This window comes from Cervus elaphus, chromosome X, assembly GCF_910594005.1.
Source record: "Cervus elaphus chromosome X, mCerEla1.1, whole genome shotgun sequence".
NCBI classification, from domain to species: domain Eukaryota; kingdom Metazoa; phylum Chordata; class Mammalia; order Artiodactyla; family Cervidae; genus Cervus; species Cervus elaphus.
This window is the reverse complement of record NC_057848.1, coordinates 63,436,850-63,459,321: the sequence shown is the minus strand read 5'-3', so window position 1 is coordinate 63,459,321 and position 22,472 is coordinate 63,436,850. Positions and strand designations below refer to the sequence as shown.

At 43.6% G+C, this 22,472-nt stretch overlaps 1 long non-coding RNA gene across 1 annotated transcript; it reads right to left on the bottom strand.

Moving 5' to 3' along the window:
* Positions 1–1,221: 1,221 nt before the first annotated feature.
* LOC122689971 lies at positions 1,222–20,359 on the bottom strand. Its single transcript, XR_006339953.1, has 6 exons — positions 20,317–20,359; positions 18,370–18,405; positions 17,487–17,554; positions 14,037–16,458; positions 5,514–5,580; positions 1,222–1,285 (listed from the first exon to the last, which is right to left on the bottom strand). It is a non-coding gene; the product is annotated as an uncharacterized LOC122689971 (long non-coding RNA).
* Positions 20,360–22,472: the final 2,113 nt, after the last annotated feature.

The window sequence follows — 22,472 nt, the reverse complement described above, 5'->3', positions numbered from 1 at the left end:
TCCCTTCTCCAATTAGCATGGTATTTTTAGCTCATTGGACAGATTAAAAATGTGACTAAATCATTAAACCATTTATTAAAAGTATAAATATTTATAATATGCTGCAAATGATAACTGTACAAATAATTAAGCTTATGATAAGAAATTTCAGATGCTAACTTCAAGATGTTTGACAGGGTAGACAGTTTCTCAAAATTATTTTAGGTAGCCTATAGTTAGGAAGTTTGAAGACCACCACTGTAAAACATAGTCTCATTGAATCCCAGAGGAAAACTGAGTGAGAGAAAGAATTTTAGAAACAGAGACTTGTTTTTATTTTCTGACTTTTAAATTTCTGAACAGTTCCCCCTTTATTCCCAGGGTTATGTTCCAAGACCTTCAGTGGATGCCTGAAACTGTGGATAGTACTCAACCTTATATAGACTATGTTTTTTTCCTATACATACACACCTATGATAAAGATTAATTTATAAATTAGACACAGTAAGAGATTAATGATAATAATGAAAATATCTTATTGTACCATATAATGTCTTTTCCATCATAACTAGGCACTTATCCCTCACTGTGGCTGTAATTCTCACAGTTTGAGATGCAATAGCAAATCTGGGACCAATTTCTTTTTCCTTCTTCACAATTTCATGGGTAGAAGATGCGTTCTTACCGTAGATCTTAGCAACCTCAGCATACAATGTGGTTTTCTTTCTTTATTAACTCAAGAGCTTTTAACTTACAGGAGCGCCTCATGGCTTCTCTTTGGTGTATCCGAATTGCCAGCATCACTACTCTTGTACTTCGAGGTCATTATTAAGCAAAATAAGGTGACTTGGACACAAGGCTGTGATATCTCAACGGTGGATCTGATACTAAGTGACTAATGAGTGGGATGTGTGGGACTAATGGATGCTTCACATCCTGGGTGGGACCAAGCAGGCCGGCGCAATATTTCATCATGCTACTCAAAATGGCGTGCAATTTAAAACTTAAGAATTGTTTATTTCTAGAAATTTGTATTTAATATTTTCAGACCACAGTTGAGTGCGGGTAACTGAAACATTGGAAATCGAAACAGTGGATAAGGGTGGGGACTATGGTATAGCAGAAACCACTATAACTTCATGTACACCAGCTTATTCACCAGGGCGGTTATACAACCTTGCAACGGTGAAATTTTAGGGAGTGTTTCTAAGCAATCCACAAATACTGTACTTACTCACAATGGTCACTAGGTGGCGAAAGACGCCCTCTTCCCCGCTTCCACCAGCTCTCTCAATCTTCCTATCTCCTGCAAAAAGAAAAAGGATAGGATTAACATAGAACAGTGACAACGACACAGAACAATAGCAAGAAATATTTGTTTTAGGTGTTTCCATTTCCCAAGGACAGTAAGAAGTCCCTCTCATCTCTGAAAATTTCAGAAATAGCCTTGTCTGGGAAGGTCATTTATTCTTCATTAATATCATTTACAAATATTGTTAACTAATACATCTCTCTGATATAACCAGGCACTTTAACTACAAAACTCAAACCTTATTCAGCTAAGTACTTCAGCTCTAGAAAAATCAAAAAGCAGCAGCAGCAGTGGCCTCTGGGACATTCGAAGTACAAGGTTAAGCCCTTCATTGCACTGAATCTGCAAACAGCTCTAAGAGCTAGGTGTTAATATCACCCCCAGGACACAGGTGAGAAAGTAGGAAAATGACCCCAAATCGTTGAGTCAGTAAGTGCCAGATATGGGATGCAAATGCAGGTTTGGTTTTGTTCATTTTCAAATTCAATAGCCACACCCTTAAATATCACACTCTGAGATACTTTGGGGTTGTGTGTGTGTAACTGTCTATGGGTCTTTCTATATTTGCCTATCCATATTTATATTTCTGTGCTTCTGTGTGACTTTATGTCCACAATTCTGTACAATGTGGAAGTGTGTGTCTGTGTGCACACACACGAACACATGTGCAATCCAGAGCTTTCAGAGATATTTCTGGTAATTTCCACATCACTTTATATAGTTTAGCCATCAGAGGGAGCTCACTAATTTTCATTTTCTCTTGAAGAGGCTAAGAAAAAGATACACTAAAAGTCACATTCTTTTATATGTGGTTGAGTCTGTTTTCATATGTGTAAGTCTGAATGTGTCTCTACATCTATGCATGTGGAAGTCTGTGTTTCTGTCTGTAACATGGTTATGCCCATGGATACACCAATATGCTTACACTGACAGATGTACTAGTGTCTGTACATTCTTATATTTGATGTACATTTAGACTCAGTATTGTGTGGGCATAGAGGTACATTTGTAGATCATGAGCACGAGTCAATGTGTGTATATATTGACATGTGAGGGCGCATCTCTGTGCATCTGTGCATTTGTGTGCCTGTGGGTTTGTCTCTATTTCTACATGTATATGGTAAAGAACCTACCTGCCAGTGCAGGAGACTTAAGAGATGCGGGTTCGATCCCTGGGTTGGGAAGATCCCCTGGAGGAGGACATGGCAACCCACTCCAGTATTCTTGCCTGGAGAATCCCACGGACAGAGGAGCCTGGAGGGCTACAGTCCATGGGGTTGCAAAGAGTTGGACATGACTGTAGTGACTTAGCAGCAGGAAGATAGAATTCATCAGAAAAATTCCTCCTGTTCATTATCTTTACTTTCTCTGACTGAGACTATAAGAGCTTCTTGGTCAACTAAAAACCATCCGCAGAATTGGATTGTGGAGGATTCTGAAATGAATTCTCTCCTAGAACCTCCAGGAAGGAAAACATGCATACGTGTATGTCTCTCACTTTTATAGGCTGAAGATTTTCCGTGCCTGTGTATTTCTGGGTGGGGATGCCTGCCATCTCAGTGTACATTTGCATGTGAATTTGTGTGTCCATATAGGCAAGTGCATTTATAGAGCTCTGTGTATGTGCCTGTAAGGGGCTTTGGAGCGTGTCAGCATCTATGTGGTTGAAGTCTTGTCTTCAGTGTGTCTATCTCTGCAAGGGACCGTGTGTATAAGATAGCACCCATGCCTGCGTGGACATGTTTAGTCCTCATGTTTACTGTTTGCAAATATTCATCTGTGTGGGCCTCTGCATGTCTGTGTATCTGTGTACATGACATAGGTGTGTGTAGGGGTGGGAGTCCATGTGCCTACATGTGTACATTCTTGCCTATAAGCCTCTATCTGTCTCACGGCTTCTCTATTCACACATGCATGCCTTGGTGTTCATACATCGGTTCCTCCACCTCTGGTTGGATGTGTATATCTGTGTGACCATCCTCATATCTACAGGCACGTGTGTGTGTGTGAGTCTGCATAAGTCTGTCTGCATGAGAACTAATGTCTTTGGATGACTCTCTGAGTGAATGCATCTGTGTGTCCACGTGTAGGTGTTTATGCCACCGTGTGCATTTGAGGATTCTGTGTACGGGAATCTTCCCAATGTGTTCTGCTATGTCTCTGTTCCTCTTGGTTTATGTATGCCTCTGTGGAACCTATGCCCACTTCTGTTTGCATGCGTACATATGGCAATACACACACGTGTCTGTGCAACTGTGTGTCTGTGAAGGTGTGCTGGGCTCTGCCAGTGTGGGTGCATACCTTTCTATGTCTGTGTGCACAGATATGCATGCTTGTGTTCCCGTGTGCCTCTGTGTTTGTTCAGGTATATTTGTGGGTCTCCGTGTCCATTCACGTGGAATGTGTTCATGTGTGTAAATCTGTATAGACGTATCTGTACAAGCTTCGGTGTCAATACCTTTGTGCATCTACATGGGTGTGAGTCCATGTATTTCTCTGTCTCTGTCTACATGCCTGTGTCTCTGTGAATCTAACTGAGATTCTGTGCATGAGTGTGACTTTGTATGTTCCTCTTGTGCATCTAAGTGAGTGTGTGTGAGTGCAGACGTATTTGCCCATGTATATCTCTGTGTGGGTCTCTAGGCCTGTGTGCCTATATGTCCATATCTGCAGGTATACACTTCTGCATATGAATCAATCTCCCTCTTTCTTCCCTGCCTCGTTCTCTCCCCTCTATCTATATATAATGCTTATCTCTCTATATATAAAAGTATATGTCTCTATATGTATACAGCACTGTCTCTGCGTATATATGCATGTAGAGATTTCTTTATGGATCATCTCTGTTGTGTCTGTGTGTGCATGGATATGTCTCCATGTACAAGTGCATGTATGTGTGCACTCCTGCATGCTTGTGTGTTTCTACATGCACACCAATATGCACGAACATTCCCATGTGCATCCCCATGGTCATTTCTATACATATGCATGCGTGCATTTATATGTTTTCATGGGGAGCATGAGCATGTAGATTTCATGTACAGGCAGGAACATGTATGCACAGGTATGTTTTAATAACAACTATGCCTCTGTGTGTAGATTCATGTGATCCTGTGAGCATGAAAATGATAGTAAGTACATATTTAAAACACATGTATCTACCTATGAATAAATCTCCATACTTCAGTGTTTGTGTAAATGTCTCCATGTCTCTGTGTATCAATAAAAACACGTACACCTGTGTCTGCATATGGACAACTCTGTGCAGTCTATGGGTGTGTGTGTAGACAGGCGAACACCCATGTGTCTGTGTGAGCTTCCATGGGTTTGTCTATGTTTTTGCATAAACATCTGAAGTGTCTGAGAATAGACATGTACCTCATCAGCCTCCAGAAGCATGTATATGTTGTCATATGCCTGTATGTGTATGCATCTGTGTTTTTGCAACTTTGAGGTTATGAATTAGTAAACACATCCTCTGGATGCCTAGGTTGGCATATATATGTCTCTGCATGCTTCTCTGGGCCTGTGTGAGTGTGGAGTGTATATTTCTGACTACATGCTGCTCTGTATCTACATACAGAACTGTGTGCATTTGTATGGATCTGTGTGGATGCATATGTGTATCTGTGTAGACATGAGATGATCCCTGTTGGGACTCTGGGTTATACGCTCATATTTGTGCAAACACATGTCTTTGGCGGTGGCTGAAAGAATGTATGATCTGTGAGATGATGACACACCTGTGGGTCTATGTCAGTGTGAATATCTGTGGCACTATGCATGTGTGTGTGTGTTCTGGTGTGTAGGTACTTATCTGTGATGAATGTTATGTATGTTGATGTGACTACTTTATTGGAGAGACTTCTCTACTCATTTCTTCAGCTGCCTTTCTACTGTTCGGCCAGGAGAGGGGGCTCAAGATTTTCTTCCTGCTCTTGAAATAGCCACAAAAAATAAGCATTAAAAGATGGCCTTCTTCAGAAAATTTGGATTATTAAAGATGGTAACTATGGTGTAATAACACAGGCTTTTATAATCTGAAGGCCAAATATGGTGGCTGCTCAGATCTTCCAGTCCTGATGCCATCAGGGACCTTTCTGTTGGAGACCCTGGCATGCACCTATCTTCCTCCTCCCCTGGGCATAGGCAGGGCCCACCTGCTGCAACCTTCTTCCCCATTCTACTGCTTCTCTTGGACTAGAAATGCAGATTAAGATACCTGGTGTCATATAGTCCAACAGTCTTGGAGGCAGGAACCAGCATCATCCACAGTTGACAAATGAAGACTGAGGATCAGAAAATTAAAGCACATCATGAGCATCATATGGCTAATAAGTGGCAGAGGCAGAATTCAAAACCAGGCCCGACTGACATGAAAGCTTTCCACCTTCTGCTCTACCCTGAACCACTTCTACTATTGAGTGTGTCCAGTTCCCAGTGCTGGAGCCAGGACTGGGAACAGGCACAACTGCATGCCCAAGCCTGTGTCCTGAACCTTGATTCTTTCCTGAAACTGTCTCATTTCATCCTTGGAACGGCTGAAAAGGAAATATTTCATCCATGTTTACAAATGCTTAGACAGAACCAAGGAAATGAAGTCACGTGTCAAAATCCTGTGTGAGCATGTAGGTCCTCAGTTCGTGTCCTACAGAGTAACAACTTGTTGTTGAGGCTTAAACGTGATAGCGTGGATGCCTCATGAAGTCAATCTGAATGTTCCAGAGGACACACACTCACTACCCTGCTTTTCTTGTAAGACCTTCTGAGTATTATGTAGCAAGTCTGGGTGTTATGAGGGTATCTGTGAAGTCTGGGGCCAGGTTGGGTGTTGTGGGATGAATATGTATGCTGTGGATCATGTGTCCCTTGGTATGGCTCTTCTGTGAGGACCATGGGACAAGTCTGAGCATCCCAGGGCTAGTTTCTGAGTTTAGGTGGCATGTCTCTTTGTAGTTGGAGTGAGGCTAAATGTTTTGTGTTGAGTCTGTCTGAAGGAAGGTGGGTTTAACTGTTGTGGGGTAAGTGTGTGTGAACTATGTGTAGTCTTAGTAAATGGTAGGGCCTATGAGTTTCTCGTGGTGTCGGTCCATGACTGGTATGATTCACATGTGTGCTGTGATGTTGTTCTCTACATTAAGGGAGGAATAGCTATAGGGTGTGAGGTGAAGCTGTGGATCATGGGTTATCACTATGAATTATGGGTCCTGTGAGGTCTGAGGTTTAGAGTGAGTGTGTTCTGTGGGAGTGATTCAGAGCACTGTGATTTTTACCACTATGATTTTTTGGATGTGTGTGTGTTTAGTCACTCAGTCATGTCTGACTCTGTGCGACCCTATGGACTGTAGCTCACCAGGCTCCTCTGTCTATGGGATTTCCCAGGCAAGAATACTAGAGTGGTTTGCTGTGCCTTCCTGCAGGGCATCTTCCCAACCAAGAGATTGAACCCGTTTCTCTTGCATTTCCTGCATTGGCAGGCGGATTCTTTACCACTAAATCACTGGGGAAACCTTTTTTGGATGTACCATCAGGTAAATCTATGGACTGAGGAACATGTCCTCACAATGTAGGGCATGTCTAGCTGTTGTGGTATATGCTTGAGTCACAGCGTGAGACAACATGTCATGGGTTGATTCTGGAGATTCTATAGTAAGTTGTTATCTCACAGGGATAACCTTTGCACTGTAGGATTTGTCTGTGTCTCACGGGCAATCTACATGGCTTCATAAAGAGGGACAGTCCCCTAAGTGGAGTTGTGTTTTTACATAGTATGCCATTTTTGGAAGACGTGGTCCATGCTACACATTGTATGATTAGACTGATTCTGGACGGGGTGTTGGGTATATTTGGTGTTTTGAAGAGAGTGTGTATTATTAGGGGTGAGTCTGGGTGTGCAGGAGCTTGCGTATTTGCATTAAGATTACCCTGTGTGCTGTAGGCATGTCTACTTTATGAAGTAATTCTATGTTGTAGCATATGCCAGTGTATGACTGAACATGTCTTCAGTTTGGGATCTTTATGCTGGGTAAAGATTTGTTCTGTGAGGTACGTTTGTGTGGTAGGTCAGTCTATGCATTACAGGGCATGTCTCTCAGTGGTATAGGACAAGACTGCGTACTGTGAGGCTTGTCTGTAGTATTGTGGCTCATGTATTGAATTGTGACATTTTGTGCAGGCAGGTAAGTCTGAATATTGTGGGGCATGTCAGTGCATTGTGGGGAGAACTTGATCTGGAGTGCGCTTGTAAGTTGTGATTTTGTTCTAGGTGTTTGCAAGTGAATTTGCTTTGGGGAGGAAGTCTGAGCCTGATGTGGCCATTCTGGAACTGTTGGGCATGTCCCTGCATTTGCAAGGTGTTTTCTACATTGTAGGATGCACCTTTTCACTGGAGGTTTTGCTAAGGTGTAGGGGTGACAAAGTGCACTAAAGATTGTGTCTAGGTTGTAGGTCAAGGGTACCTCGTGGGGCAAGGCTGTGTTGGAAAGTACATCTGGTGAGGAGAACAACTCTGTAATAGGGATCATGTCTTCCTCCTGTGGGGAAAGTCTGTGTGTCCTAAGGCAATTCTGGGGGTTTGGGACACATGTTTTCTTTGTGGGGTAAGTATTTATGTTATGGAGCGATTGTGTGTGTATGTACTGGGGTGAATCTGTGCATCAGAATGCAGTTTTGTGTTTGTGGGAGAAACCTCTGTGTCACAAGGTATACTTGCTCATCGTAGGTTAGCTACAGCTAGGGACTATGGAGCTAGTTTGTGTGCTGGAAGACACGTCTGGGTGTTGTGTGGTAAGACTGAATTTGTGGCTAGGTATTTTTTAAATCTATTTTTACCATTGGGTAAAATTGGGTGAGTTGATGTTGTAAAGTGAGGCTGTGCAGTATCGGGAGAGTTTGGCTTTGTGGAAGTTACCTGTGGGTTATAGGGCATGTCTTGGTGTGGTGGGCTAAGCCTGGACATGGTGGGGCAAGTCTGTCCATTATAAGGTCATTGTAGATATTGTGAGACATTTGGTGAGTACTGTGGTGCAAGACTGATTCTGAGGCAAATCTAAGTGTTATAGTGATGTTGGATGCCTCAGGGAGCAAGTCTCGGCTTTTTTGGAAAATTTTTGCATTGTGAGAGAAACCTGTGTATGGTGATGCTATTCTATGGGCTGCAATGGGAGTCATGTCGTGGAGCATGTGTGATATCATCAGTTGGTCTAGGTCGTTGAGAGCTGAGTTTGGAGTTCTGGGAGAGTTTAGGCACTGTAGGGCTCATATACACATGGCAGAGTGGTTTTTGGAGTTGTGGTTCACGTTCTGTGTGTTTGGGGGCATCTGGTGGTTGTGGTGCATAATGGTCTCATTGTTTGCTTTGTAGATGAGTCTCTGCACTGTGGACTTATGCCGTGTGTAGGGGGAAAGCCTGTGCATTGTAGGATGAATTTGGAAATTGTGTAAAACTGTGTATGTACTATCGGGCAGGTAGGTTTTCTGTCACACGTTTTAGAGCTCCTGGACAAGACTTTGCTGGTGGGGGAGGGAGCGAGTCTCTGCATTTGAGGATGTGACCAGATATGGTGGAGGAGTCCAGTTGTTATGAAGTGCATGTTTTGAGAAGTGTTTGTAAGTTGTTATGCAATTCTGTGTGTTTCTGGAGGTCTACATCTTTGGGGACATATGTGTGGATTGTGGGATGTACACAGGATGTATAGAACAGCTATGGGGGAAGCTGCCCACTTGTGTAATTTGGGCTGCTGTGATGTGAGTCTGGCCAATGTAGCAAGAGCTCGGTGGTGTGATTGGATTCTGCCCATTGTTTTGGCAGTGTCTTAAGTTGTGACTGTTGCCTGTACATTCTAATGTGTGTACGGGCACTGTGGGACAGATGTGAGTGTGTGTGTCATGCTGGGCTTGATGCAAGGTGGGTCTGTGTATTTGGGGCTAAGTGTGAGTGTTTGGTACAAGTTTGGGAGTCGTGTGGTTAAGTGTGTGGTGGCACGAATTTGTTTTCTGGGGTAGATCTGTGAGTTGTTGGTTGTGATTATGCAGTGTGATGCAATTCTGTGCATTGTGGGGTGACTCAAAGAATTGTGAGCCGAGTTGAAGTGCTGCTGTTCTTTTCTATCCATTGAAACACAACTATGGGCTTAATGAGGGTGTTTCTATGGGGGCATGCTTTTATGTTTTAATGTGGTTTGGCAATTATTTTTAGAGTCTGCATGTTGCACTGTGAGTTTGAGACTCCAAGGGGCAAATTTGCATGTTTTGGGACAAGTCTGAAATTTGTGGAGTTAGTGTAGTGTGGGACAAAAGTGTGTGTCGAGCTCATCTGTACCCTGAATAGTGAGCTGATGTGCTGTAATGTAAGTCTGTGAGTTCTGAGAGGAATCTTTATCTTGCATGAGTGAGTATATTGTAGGGTGTTTCTGCATGTTATAGTGCATGTGTGTACACTGCTTGAGCAAATCTTCGCATTATGAGCTAAGTGTGTTAACTGTGAGAGGGTTCTACAGATTGCATTCAATAGAATGGGTGGTATCCTAAGATGCTATTCCATGCCTTGTTGGGAGAGGAGGTTGTGTTGTCATTGACTGCAAGTGTTGGGGAGCACTCATTTTGCTGAGGGATATGTGTGTACAAATGCATGTATGTGTGTTTTGTGTCAACTGTGAGTGTTGTGTGACACATCTGTGTGTCTTGAGTTGGCCCTCTGCATTACCTGGGGAATCTGCCCAATTTGGGCTGGTTGTATGCTCCTTTGTGTGGGTCTCTGAGTGGTGAGCAGAGTTTCGGCACTGTCTTTGGAGAACATCTAGGAGAGATGCATGCTGGGGCACATTTCTGCATTGTAAGAAGAGTCTTGTGGCATGAGTTATGTCTCCTCATTGTGACTTGACACTGCACCGTGTGGCATATCAGGGCTTTGTGACACGATTCTGTGCTTTCCAAGAAGAGTCTGGGTTTCATATTTGTGTCTTCCTATTGGGTTTTTGCAATTCTGTACACTGTGTGCTGAGCTCAGAGTGGTGGGGTGAGTCCTTGTAATGGGTTGTGGATAAGCATTGCAGGGTGTGCCTTTGTGCTGTGCATGACAGGTCTTGGTACTTCATTGCTGCTCCTGTTTTCACTGTAAGCCAGGTGTCTGCCCAGCAAGGCGCGGGGTGTGTGTGTATGTGTTGGGCACCACGTCTCGGTTCTAGACCACATCTGTGCTCTGCTGTACAGCTATGTGCTTTGAAGGTGAGTCTGTGTGCTGTGCATTTCTGTCTGCATTAAGGATATGGGGTTTAACGGAACTGTGAAGTGAATCTGGGCATTGTGGGGTTATCCTGGATGTTGCAGCCCATGTCTATGTGCTCTAGGATGTGCCTTTGCGTACGGGGATGAGCGTGTGCTCCGTGGGGTAAGTCTGTGCACTGCAGGGAACTAAGTGTGTTATCAGGCATGTTTGCGTTGTATACAAGGTGTTCTACCATCTGTCCAGACTGGTGTGTGATGTATGCCTTGCACGGTTTGGTTGGGCAAGCCAGGGAGGCAAGGGAGCATACCTGCACGTTTTAGGGCCTCCTCTGTGCTGGGGAAACTCTTTGCAGTGAGCCTGGGTGTTATGGGTCTAGTGTTTTCATTGTGGAGTGACTGCATCTATTGTGGAGCAAACCAGGTTTGTAGAGTGAGGGTGCGCATGGTGATCCCAGCCCATGCACGGTATGCCTTTTGTTATGAGGCAGGTCTATGCACTGAGGGGTTTGCCTGTGCTTTGTTGGGGTCGTTTTTAGGCCCCACTGTGGACATGTTACTTCCCTGACCAGGAATTGAACTCGTGCCCTTGCAGTAGAAGTGCAGAGTCTTAACCACTGGACCACCAGGGATGTCCCTTTGTTGGGCTTTATACTTGGCATGATGGTGCTATGTGATGGATGTGTGCACGACGTGGCAGACAGGTGTTTGTGGAGTATGTCTTGCACTGTTATCACTCTGTGCGTTATGGAGCGGGTTGTGTGGGTTGGGGTTGTGTCTGTACTTCGGGATGAATATCTGTATGTTGTGAGGCATGGCTGTGCACCGTGGGGTGATCTGTCAGCAGCAAGTTCCCTCCAGATATTCTGATGTGAGTGTGGGTTAGGCAGGCAGACATTTGTATTACCAGTCACAGGTCATATTTGAGGGCTCTGGGCCTTGCATATCCATTGGAGGACTAGGTGGACACAACTAAAGGTGTTTGGGACCCTCGCACTGTGATATAATTCTGTTCCCTTGGGGGGGGATGCTGTGAGTTGTGTGGACATCCATACCCTGCGGAAGACACCCGGGATTTCGGGGACTAGACTGTGCGCAGTGGGACAAGATGGTGTGTCATGATGCCATTCTCTACTTTGTGGGAGGAGTCTGCGGTGAAATCAAGTCTGTATGCTATAAGGCATGTCGATATGGATCAGCTCTCAGAGAAATCTATGTGTTATGGATTGTTTCTAGGGATTTTAAAGTGAGTTCTCTGTGTTGTGGGGCCAATGTGTTCTCTGGTATGTGTACTGTAGACTCTGTGTGTGTGTGTGTGTGTGTGTGTGTATGACAAGGTGCATTTAGTTCAATGGGATGAGTGTTTGCATGGATGAGTTTGTGTATCATGGGTGTGTTTGTGCACTGCCACGTGTGTTGTGTGATGCGTCCAAGTGTTAGAGACTCTGCACAGTAGGTGCTTCCCAGTGTTGTGGGCTAACTGCAGTCGATAGGGAAATTGTAAGGAAAGGGTGGTGGGAGTGAGTTGTGATGTGATTCTGAGCTGCATGTTGTGTGTTAATTTGAATTATTTTAGATTGAGTTGTACCATTATGGTCCAGTTGCACATGAAGAAACAACAATAACAACAACAACCAGATCTGCTAACATCCATAACACTAATTCTGTGCCAGGCACTCTTCTAAACACGTTATAAGCAATCACGCATTTATTCTTCTTGACAGCCCTAATAAGTAGGTACCATTATTACTCCCAATTTATACCTGAGAAAAACAAGGCACAGAGACATTAAGACTCCTTTCAAAAGGCACATGATTAGTTAACAATACACGTGGGCTTGGAAGCCAGGCAGCCTGAATCCTAAGAGTAAGCTTTTAACCAGTCTACACTGCCCCTTTGTTTGGGGATGTGCATATCTCTGGACCCTGTGGGGTTCGTGTCGGTGTGGTGGTATAGTATAGGTTGCAGAACCCCTACAGAGAGCAGAAATTCATCCAAGTGTGTGAGGCTTCTCCCTGAGTTTCGGGGTGGGTCTTGTGCAGAGGGGGCATTGTTTATATCAAGTTTGGAAGCAAAGATGCTAATATTGTGCCCTGTGTGGCAAGGCTTTCCACTGTGCACCGACTGTGGCCACTGCACTGAGCTCTTGCTTTAAAGGACAGGTATGTGGTGATACAATTTTGTGAGCTGTCAGAGAACCCTGTGTGTTTGTGGGAGTGTCGATTTGGAAAGGTGTGTTTACATGTTGTACATCTAGTCCCTGGACGATGGGTATTGCTGCCCTAGACTGAGTCATGTAGGGGAAGTCTGTAATCATGACGCAGTTCTGTGAGTGATGAGGGGACCGTGTGTGCTGTGGGAAATGTGTTTATGTTGCAGGGGTCTGCAGGTTTTTTGAGGTCATTGAGGAGGGAATGTGTGTATGTCTTCAGTCGTGTCCGACTCTTTGTGACCCCATGGACTGTAGCCCGCCAGGCTCCTCTGTCCATGGAATTTTCCAGGCCAGAATACTGAAGTCGGTTGCCATTTCCTACTCCAGGGGATCTTCCCAACCCAGGAATCGAACCCCAGTCTCTTGTGTCTCCTGCATTGGTATGCAGATTCTTTACCACTGCATCACCTGGGAAGCTAATTGAGGAGGGGGGTCTGTGCATTTTAGGATGCCTCTGCATAGGGTGTGTGTGTTCTGGTGTACAATATCTCTGCACATCTGGGGCCTAGCTGTGCTCATGTTACGGAAAGTGTCTTTGTGTTGTTGGGGCATGCTGGTGCTTTGCAGGCAGATGTGCATTTGGGCTGACGACACTGTGTTGCAGAGTGAGGGTGTGTGTTACACAATGCTGAGCGCTTACACAGTAAGCACCCGAGGGGTCTGGGAGGTGTGACACGTATTATGGAGTGTTCTCTGTGCTTGTGAGGCAAGCTGGGTGATGCTGTATGCTGTGGGATGAGTCATAATCAAGGCACAAGACTTATTCACTGAGGAACATGACCTTAGGAGCATAGTTCTGTGCTCTATCCACACATGATGTGACAAAATCTATGCATGGTAGGGTGTGTTCATGTGACAGGGGGCACATTGCTGAGTTGGAAGGTACATGTGTGTGTGCATGTGTTGTGTTGTGGGTCTGGATACTGTGGGGGTGAGTGTGTGTATTAAGCAGCAAGCCCATGCATCACAGAGCACACTTCTGAACTGTGATGAAGCTCTGTGTGTGGCAAGCAGGATCTGGTTTAGGATCCTGTCCATGCTCTGTAGGGTGTGTGTCTGTTGTGGTGAAGCGTCTGTGTGCTGTACTGTTCCCAGATGTTCTGGGGTTGACCCTTTTCACATTAGCAATGGTACTATCAATTACATTGTTAATTACATTAACAACTGAAACAGTTCTTGCGTGCCAGGCACTGTATTAAGCGCTTAGCATATCTTAATCCATTCAATACTCACAACAACCCTTTTCAATAGGTACAGCTGTTATCTTTGTTTTACAAATGAGCAAACCAAAGAACAGAGAAATATACTTACCAAATGTGCACAATTAGAAAGGGGTGGAACCTGGATTCGAACCCAAGTAGTCTGGGTCCAGAGGCCTTGCTCTTAGCCATTACACAAGTGGTATGTGTTGAGGGCCAGGGCTGCAGCTCAGTGAGATGGTAAAGCACATCTGTAAACTATGATGGAAATCTTGGCGTCGCACAGGTAATAGTGTGTGTTGTGTGTCTACATATTGGGGAAGGCTCCTGTGCTTTATAGGTTTTCTATCTTAGGGTAAATGTATGTTGTGTTGCAACTCTATGCATTGAGGGAGAAATCTATGTGTTCACAGGCATTTCTGTGAATTCTAAGTTTTGTGGGTGTGATTATGTCGTGGGGCAAATCTATGACTTGAAAGGCTTGACTGAGTATTTGGGAGTGAGGCTCAGGGTTCTGTGGTGTTTGTGTGTGTCGTGGAGCAAGACTGTGTGTTGATGGGAGAATCTGTGCATCTAGATGAAGTTCTGGGCCTCCTTGGGCCGACTTTGGTGTGAAAGCCAGCTGTGTGTTACGGGTGAATCCGGAGGTTGTAGAACAAAGGGTGGTGAGTGTTTGGGGGTGTGTGTGTGCACTGCGTAATCACCCTAAGGAGTGTGGTTTGGGTGAAGTGAATTTGCGTGACAAGTGTGTCCTGTGACATGACTCTGCATCACTGAGTGCAGGGTTGTGCTTTATCATAGGTTGTATCGAGGTTGTGAGGTGACTGTGCGCTGAGGGGCGAATCTGAACATTTCCGGGAAAAGTTAGGTGCTGCCATGGCATGAGCGTGTCTGTTGTGGAAGAAGCCTGTGCGCTGTAGGGCCAGTTTGCACACTGGGAAGTAGTGCTGTGAGTTGTGAGGTGTGTATATGTATCATAGAGTGTGTCTGAAGAATTTGACAGGGGCTTTCTTGATCCAAGGCCACAGTGTGCGTTATGGAGAAGCGGATATTTGGAGGAGCTCTGGACGCTGTAGGGCACATGAGGGTGCCATAGGGTGTGTTTGCATTGTGTGGTGACTGTGTTTGTTGCAGAGTCAACTGATGCCTTGGAGGGAAAGATGGTGCGTTGTGCCACAGTCGAGGGGATACATGTAAAGATGGTCTTTGCATCTCTCTGTGATGGGGTGAGCTTGTCCGAGTGCAGTGGGGCGAGCCTGTGCTCTGGATTTAATCTTGGTGCTGTGGGCTGAGTCTTGGAGCTGTGGGGAGGGTCTAGGTGGTGCGGGCACGTCCCTGTGCTATGGACATGACTGTGTCCCACCGAGAGGCTGTGTGTCCTGGGGCCAGTCCGCTGAGTCGGAGAGGGTCTGTGTGCCCGGGGGGAGGGCCTGGGTCCTGGGGAGACAGCTGGTTTGTGGGATGAGCCTAGATACTGGAGACAGTATACTGTGTGCTGTGGGGAGCATCTTTCAGCCAAAAGGAGAATGTGTGTGTGTCCGGGACACTCCGTGTGCTGTCAGCGGGGGCGGGGGGGGGGGACTGTTTCGCAGGGTAAGTCTATGTGATTTGAGTCGTGCCTGTGTCCTGCGGGCCACGTCCATGTCCACAGGAGCGGGCTTGGGTGCTGTGCTGCTTGTCTGAGTGCTGTGGAGTTTGCCTGTCTGTCAGCGGAGAGTGTGTGTGTCTCTCTGTGCAGATTTTCAAGCTGTGTAGTGAACTGTGTTCTGGGATGGGGGAGGCTGTGTGCCTGGTGTGGGGTGGGGGGTGAGGTCCTGTGCCCGGAGGAGGGCCTGTGTGCTCTGGGGGTCGTCTCTGTGCCCTGGGAAAAATCCTCACCCTTGGTGGGAGTCCGTGTGCTGGGTCAGGGAGATGCAAACAGAGTCTGCGCCCTGCGGAGGACCTCAGCTATGGGTTTACTGGGTGGGGCATTGGAGAAATCTGGGTGCTGTGGGGACAGCCTTTGTTCCATGGGGCACCCATGTGCCACGGACTGAGTCCCTGCTGTGTGGTAAGAGTGTTGTGTCGTGGGGCATATTGGTGGGTGGGAGGGCATGTCTGTGACCTCAGGAGTGAGTCTTTGGGCCTTGAGAAGATGCTTGCTTTTGGAAGAATCTGTGTTCTGTGGGCTGTGTCTGTGGGCTCCACGTGTGCCAGGGAAAGGCTCTGTGTGACGTGGGGACAGTCGGAGGGGCTGTGATGGTCTGTGTGTCTGGGGTAGAGTGTCTCTGTGTCATGGGGGGTGCAGATCTGCATCCTTTAGTGAGATTTTGGCTGCGGGGAGGATATGTGTGCCTCTGGGTGAGGCTGGGTGATGTGGTGAAATGTGTGCTGTGGGGCACGTTTGTGGCCCTGGTGTTTATCCACGTGCAAAGCGAAGAGTCTTTGTGCTGTAGGGGAAACTTCTCTGCTTGTGCTGTTTGGCCATGGGACATTAGAGGGTGAGTTTGTACATTGCAGCACAAGTCCGTTTCAGGGCAGGTCTCCTTTAATATCTACAAAGAATAATAGCCAACACTTATACACTGAGTATCATTACCGGACACTGTTCTAAAGGTGCTATTATTACCCCCATTTTCCATCTGAGGAAATTGAGGCACAGAGAGACTAAGTAAAATTGTACCTGTGATCATGCAACTAGCCACCGGTGGAGGTTTGAAACAAGGCAGTCTGTTACCTGTGCCCACACCATTATGAATCCCCTGGGGGCCCTGAGGCGTCAATATCCCCTTGTGGGTGAGTGACCTCAAAGATTGGGAAGACTTCCTGATCTCTGGTGGACATACTGAGAGCAGGTAATATAGGAGGAAGAAAAAGAGAGTGGCTCAAAGCCTTCCGAGGATTAAAAAAAATTCAATGCTCTGTATACCATAATGGTGGCATTTCAGCCCAGAAGAACTGACATCAGGACAGCAAAATAACACCTTCAGCGTCTGGAGCCCCCATGACCCCTCCCTCGCCTCCACAGCCGCATTCTGCCACTGCGGAAGAGCGAATGCGCATGCCCTGGTGAGCTGCCATTGCCATGGAAACCAACCTCCAGTCACAAACAAATCATAGCCTAATACAGCAAATCTAGAAATGATTGGGGCTGTGGCTGTGAGCCAAAGGAGCCCCTTGCAGTAAGGGCAGGCAGGGCATCCTCCCACCCACGCCCCCCCTTTTTTCTTCCTGAATCAGTAAAGGCTGGGAGCGAGTCAGAAGTCAATAGAGAAAAGAAGACTGTGTTGGGAGTCGGGGTGGCAAGGGTCAACAGTGGGTGGCAGGTGATTTTAATAGTCAAATATTTCTTTGAGTAACATTTAACCCATCTCCCACTAAAAGACTCCGTGGTTTATGCTTGAGCCTTCCACCTGCAGTAAAAAGAGGCGAATCACAGGGGTATGTCCCTCTCTACAAGAGACGTTGGCAGTGGTGGCATGGATTGGGACTCATCCTGTCCCCCTTTAAGTCCCTAGATCAGACTACTGCCAGCAACAGGCTGGCAAACATTATTTATTTTTGCTCCTTATACATTTCTTACATTTTCCACTTCTACCATTCTAGAAAATTCCAGGAATTGAGTCCAGTCAGCTTTAATTCTCCGAGTACCTGAGGAGTAGAAAAAGAGGTTGAAGGAGGAACTTTAGGAATAACACTAACCCCAGGAGTATTATTTGACTACACAATTAGGCTGTCAGCTGTGTCTAGGAGGACTAGCACATCTGGAACAGTGGTTTAATATATCAGGATTCCTCGATTTTCACTTGTAAAACGCATCTCAGAAAGATGATTTTTTGACTATTTAAAATGTTTAAATCCTGTTTGAAAATCACTGCCCTAAACTGTGTGTGCCCTGAATTTGTGAAAGGCATCAGCAAGAACGTGATGCTATAGTATAGAAAGCTGTCAGAAGCTGCAAGAAGGTACCAGTGCTATTGTTGGATGTAACCTTCTTGGGTAGAGAGAAAATGGCCGACCTGTGGGAAGCTACACCCTATCTAGTGGGAGGACAGTTCTTGCAATTTCAAATCAGTGGAAGAAGGTTGGATTATTCAATAAAGGATGCTGAAACAATTGGTGACCTATTTGGAAAAAACACAAAATTAGATCTACTTCATATCATATGCCAAAATGAATTCTAGATGAATTAGAGTTAATTGCAAAGAATGAAACAAGTAAATGACTAGGAAAAATGCAGGTGAATATACTCATAAAAGAAAAAAAAATCACAAAATCAAAACTTGACAGTTATGGATGTCTAAAAATGTAAAGCTGCAACACGTTTAAGAAAACTCACCATAAATGATAAAACATAAATAGGCAAATAAACTGGAAAATAATGCTTTTACCACATATGATAAATAAATGAGGCGATAATGTATGGGGTTGGCGAGGTAGGGGAGAAACCTTAAACTGGTTCATACCATTTGATCCAGGAATTCCACAGCTATGAATTTATCCTAGGAGAAAAAAAAAAAACAAAAAAGCTCACAGAGGTTTATATGGAAAGATATTCCTTAAATTATAACAGCAAAAATTGCACGTAGAAACTTTCAATAATTGGACATTTAGTGGAATACTTATATGATAGAAAATTAAGCATCCACAAAACATCACATTCTTGTGGGATATTTTAAAATATGGAGAATTTCTCTCAATATATTGCTTAGTTAAAGCAGACTGAAAAGGATATGTGTGTAGGATCTTAATTTTATATATAAATACATATTTTATGCACAGATTTGCATGGATTCAGAGAAGAGGGATTGACTATATTAACAGCAATTAGCTCTTGGTTATAGGATTCTGGGTAATTTGTATAGGCATCTTTAGGTTTTCCCCAATTTTCTACAACAAATATGTGAATCTTTATAATAAAGGGGAAAGATGGCAAGATATTTTAATAAGATATTGATTTTAATAAGGGCTATAAAAGGGATGAGAGTATGGAAAAGAAAGTCTGGGATTAGAGACAATAAAAAGCAAAGAGTAAATCTGCCCATGTTTATCAACAGTGGAGCAAACCAGATAAACTCAAGATGTGTTATGTAAAGATTATAGTAGTATTTGTATGTTAGTAGGTACAGAATTTCTTATACAAGATGGACTCCTGGAAAATTTTCTTCACTACAGCAGAGAATGGTCACATGTCCCTGGATGTGTCAGTCATCCTCTTTGCCGCAGTGCTCTGTTCGAAGCCCCCCTCCTTCCTATGGCTTCATCACACTCTCCCCACCACCTCCTGCAAAACATGCCACCAGCAGACATTTTCAGCTTGGAAAAAATGGCCCCTCTTACCAACTTTCTTTAAAGCTATTTCATTCTTATCTCTTCCTCCCTGACTGCAATTTTGGCATCTAACTCAAAAAATCTACTTATCTCTCTTTTTCCTCCTTTGCTTCCTATTGACAAAGCAATCTGAATTTCAGAGAAATAAAAAACCCAACACTTCAGCTTTTTTGCTTATTTTTTTTCTTTTTTTCCTTGCAGAAACATATGCACGAAAGCAATTTCCAGGTAAAAGGAGACACGAGAGCGTAAATATTTTCAGGCACGATTCAGAAACAAATATAAAAGCTTTGTTGATAGGAATCTGCTATTTTTTTCACATCCCTTTCCCAAGAAAGAAGCACTGATTATATTGTCTTTACTGTAAAAATCGATGTCCACAAATACAAATGAATTATTTTCCAAATAAAGGCACAGTCACAATAGTCATTATTTCTCTTTCATGATGTTTCATCCTAAAACCAAATTTAAATCTTTCTCATTCAACACACGTTCATCTCTCATGTGAAGCAATTAATCTGAACATTACAGGGTGCCCTCCTTCTCATTTTCTCTCCTGTACAGACATCCAGTCACATGATTTTCTTAATTAAAAAAAAAATGAGGCATGGTATTCTTTTCCCCACTGCAAAATAACATTTTTCTCATGCTCTCTCCATACCCTGAAAGGAAATCAGATCTTAGAACATTGTGAATCATCATCCATTTCATCACATCTACTGCAAACATCCTACAGCTGCCATAGCATTCCGAACGCAATTTCTCATTTCAATAATCTCAATCTTCATTGAGTCCTCTTTGAGGCACTATCTTAACCAGAATCACAAGAGGGAAGTTTCTATATTTCCTTCTAAAAATTCATTCACTTTTCAGAAACGAGCTTTAAACTAGAAAAGTGACTGTGGAATGTTTAGAATTGAATTAAGCCATTTTCTCAATGCCATGGATTAAAATCAGAAATTCCTCCACAGTTCTGTATTATCTTGATCCATCAAAACATGTCGCTTGCTATAAAAAAAAAAAAAAAAAAAAAAAAAAACGTTTCGGATATCTATGTTACAAAAGATTTCTCCGCTACTTACCAGCTGCCTTCGCTCTGCCCCTCCACCAGCTCGGAGGTTGTCGCACTGAAGGGTGGGGGGAAGAGCCGCAGCAGCCGCTGGAAAATGAGCTGTGCTGTGAAGAATGGATTAGCTGGAGGGAAAGAAAAAAAATGCCTTGGCATTATCCTCAAAATTCCTCCCCAAACATAAAATCATATTAAACATTACATGCTAAAAAGCGCATGCTCAACAAAGGGCGGAATTTAATAGTGAAACCGCTGATCTAAAACATACCTAAATTGTCTTGCTTTCCAGTGAAACCCCTACAAAGCCATGGTTTTTGGCTCTCCCATCTCCTAGCAACAGTCTCATTAATATTTTTCTCTGCAGTGGCCCTACTAGGCATCAGAGAACATTCACAAGGTCTAGTCTCTGGTGGTGAGCATTACCATTTTATTGTTCAAGATGCATGCGTTTACCCCAATACGGGTAAGGCAGGCATTCAATAACAAGTTCTCCCTGGGAAGATTTCAGATTCCGAAGACATTCGCGTCAAATGACAGAGATTATTCTTGTCTGGTCCCTGTCCCTTGGTGCAGTGTTGTCACTAGACCCCTGACCTAAAGATGGGAGTTGGCAAAAGATACCTAAAGCTTTCTGCCATGACCAAATTACAAATAGCAGCACAGCTATAAATCCAGGCTCTAAATCAGTGTTGTTATCCACTGTGCTCAGAGAAAAAATTAATGCACAGAATTCGTTCCTATCCTTAGCCCTGTAACCATGCTCCCCACCCACCTTCTTGGTTACTGGAGGTACATGTTACAAAAATAGTGGATGAAATATAAACAGATCAAAACAACCCACTTATCTATTATTAACATGGAAAATATTAACTACATGTTAAGAAAAAGAAGGCAGGTTACTATACAGTATATATAATATCATTTTTATATTTTATATGGCTAAGAATAAGTATACATAAATAAAACTGAAAGGATATTTCCCAAAATGTTAGGAATAGCTATGTCTGGGTTTTCTATGGATGGTAAATTTGAGGGGTGTTTAGATCATTTTTCTTTTTGATTATCTATTTAATAACTTTTCTATAATTAACATATATTCCTTGGGTTATTAAAAGAGAACCATGCACAACAATGTGAACATACTTAATGCCACTGAACCGTTCACTTAAGATAGTTAAAATGATGCATTTTATATTGTGCATATTTTACTATAGTAAAAGAAGAGAGAGAAAACCATTCATTCATCCCTCGAACATGTATTGAGTCTCACCACATTCAAAATACTGGGGGTAGAAAGATACAGTCTCCCTAGACTGAACCAGGAAGAAATGGAAAATATGAACAGCACTGAAATTGAAACTGTGATTAAAGACCTCCTAAAAAACAAAAGTCCAGGACCTGACAGCCTCACAGGCAAATTTTATCAAACATTTAGAAAAGAGTTAACACCTGTCCTCCTGAAACTGTTCCAAAAAGTTGCAGATGAAGGAAAATTTCCAAACTCATTTTATGAGGCCACCATCACTATGATACCAAAACCAGACAAAGATACCATTAAAAAAAAAAAAAAAAAAGGAAATCACAGGCCAATATCAATGATGGACATAGATGCAAAAGTCCTAAACAAAATACTAGCAATCCATATCCAGCAACACATTAAAAGGATCATATACCCTGATCAAGTAGGATTTATCATAGGGATGCAAGGATTTTTCAACATTTGCAAATCAATCAATCAAATCAAATCAACCACATCAACAAACTGAAGAATAAAAACCACATGATCATCTCAATAGATGCAGAAGAAGCTTTTAACAAAATTCATTAGCCATTTATGATTAAAAATACTCTCCAGAAAGTGGGCATAAAGGGTATATACCTCAATATAATAAAGGCCATATAGACAGACCTACATTTTTCACAGAACGAGAACAAAAAGTCTCAAAATTTGTATGGAGACACAAAAGACCCTGAATAGCCATAGCAACCTTGAAAAAGAAAAACAGAGCTGGAGGACTCAGGATCCCCGACTTCAGATTACACTATAAGACAAAGCTAGTATCATACTCAGTGGCGAAAAGCTGAAAGCCCTCCCTCTAAGATCAGAAACAAGACAAAGATGTTCACTCACACGATCTTCATTCAACATAGTTCTGGAAGTCCTAGCTA